A 2,333-nucleotide genomic window follows, 5' to 3' on the forward strand; every position below is an offset into this window, starting at 1 on the left:
TCAGTGAACATTTGGGCTCTTTCCATACTTTGGTTATTGTCGATAGCACTGCTATAAACATTTGGGGGCATGTGCCCCTTTGAAACGACACACCTGTATCCCTTAGGTAAAGACCTAGTAGTGCAATTGCTGGGTTATAGGGTAGTTATATTTTTAATTTTTTGAGGAACCTCCATACTGTTTTCCAGAGCGGCTGTACCAGTTTGCATTCCCACCAGCAGGGCAAAAGAGATCCTCTTTCTCCGCATCCTCGCCAACCTCTGTTGTTGCCTGAGTTGTTAATGTTAGCCATTCTGACAGGTGTGAGGTGGTATCTCAGTGTGGTTTTGATTTGTATTTCCCTGATGATGAGTGATGTTGAGCATTTTTTCATGTGTCTGTTCACCACGAGACATATCTTTTAAAACATTTTCTTCCAGTCTGTGGGTTGTCTTCTCATTTTTTGACAGTGTCTTTTGCAGAGCAGAAGTTTTCAATAAAGCCCATGAATTATTTGTTTCATAGAATAAATTTATGAATTATTTATTCCATAGATGATGCATTTGGTTGTATTTTTTAACTGATAAATTTCAAGAATTTTTTATATATTCAAGACACTAGTCATTTGTCAGATATGTGGTTTGTAGATATCTTCTCCCACTCTTGTAACTATATAAAGCAAACTTTTCTAATTTTAATTAAGGCCACTTTATCCAGTTTTCATTTAGGAGTCATGGTTTTGGTGTCAAATCTAAGAACTCATCAGAGATCCCGGAGATTATCCTATTTTTTCCCCTAAAAGTATATGTAGTTTCATAGTGTACATCAAAGACTGATACATTTTGAACTAGTTTTTATATAAGGTATAAGACCCAGATGAAAGTCTTTTTTTCTCTTTTTTTGTCCATAATGCCCAATTGTTCCAGCACCATTTGTTGAAAAGGCTATCTTTCCTCAATTGAATTTCTTTTTCAATTTTCTCTACAGTCAAGCATATTTTTTAGTCTATTTCTGAATTCTTTATTTTGTACTATTACTCCGTATATCTGTCTTCCCATCTCTACCACACAGCCTTGATTTACCATAGCTCTAAAATAAGTTTTAAACCTGGTAGAGTAATTCTTCAGACTTTATTCTTCTTTTTCCAAAAAAAAAGTTAAATTTAACTCCCTTGACTTTCTTTATAAATTTTGCAATAATTTTGTCTATAGCTACAAAAAGTCTTGCTGGAATTTTGTAAAGACTTGCATTACACCTGCATATCAATTTGATGATAACTGACATCTTTATTATGTTGAGTCTTGCAATCCATGAACCTAATATGTTTCTCCATTTTTAGATTATTATTTCTTTCATCAGTATTTTGTAGTTTTTGATATACCAGTACTGTACATGTTTTGATAGATTTATGCCTAAGTATCTAATATATTAAGTGATTATAAATGGCATTGGAGTTTTAGTTTTTGTATTTACATGTTCATTGCTAGTATATAGAAATGATCATAATATTTCATCTTTCTCTTGTAACCTGTGACATTGATGAACTTCCTTAGTTGTTCTAGTTCTTTTGTAGAATCCTTGGGCTATACTATGCAGATAGTCATGTCATCTGCAAATAGAGACAGCTTTATTTCTTCCTTTTATATTTGTATGTCTTTTATTTCCTTTTCTTGCTTTATTACACTGAATAGAACTGCCAGCACGGTGTTGAATAAGAGTCATCAGAGCAGAAATCCTTGCCTTGTTCCAGATCTTAGAGGAAAAACATTCAGTTTTTTATCGTTACCTGTGTTGTTAAATGTAGTTTTTGTAACATTCTTTATCAAATGGAGAATGTTCCCCTCTCCTTATTTTTTTTTGAGAGATTATCATGAATGGGTGTGGAATTTTATCAAATTCTCTTTCTACATTAGTTGATATGATCATGTGATTTTTCTCCTTTAGTCTGTTAACGTGGTGGTAAGTAGATTGATTTGTGAAGATTGCACCAACTTTGTATCCTTGAAATAAATACCATTGGTTATGTGTACATACATTTTTATATGTTGCTGAATTTTATGTGATAATGTTTTGTTAGAGATTTTTGTGTGTATATTCACAAGAGGATATACACTGCTCTGCAGTGTTTTTTTAAATATGAAATTTATTGTCAAATTGGTTTCCATACGACACCTAGTGCTCATCCCAACAAGTGCCCTCCTCAATGCCCATCATCCACTTTCTGCTCTCCCCCACCCCTCCCCATCAACCCTCAGTTTGTTCTCTGTATTTAAGAGTATTTTATGGTTTGCCTCCCTCCCTGTCTGTTTGTCACTTTTTTCCCCCTTCCCTTCCCCCATGGTCTTCTGTTAAGT

Source organism: Panthera leo, chromosome B4, assembly GCF_018350215.1.
Source record: "Panthera leo isolate Ple1 chromosome B4, P.leo_Ple1_pat1.1, whole genome shotgun sequence".
Taxonomy (NCBI): Eukaryota; Metazoa; Chordata; class Mammalia; order Carnivora; family Felidae; genus Panthera; species Panthera leo.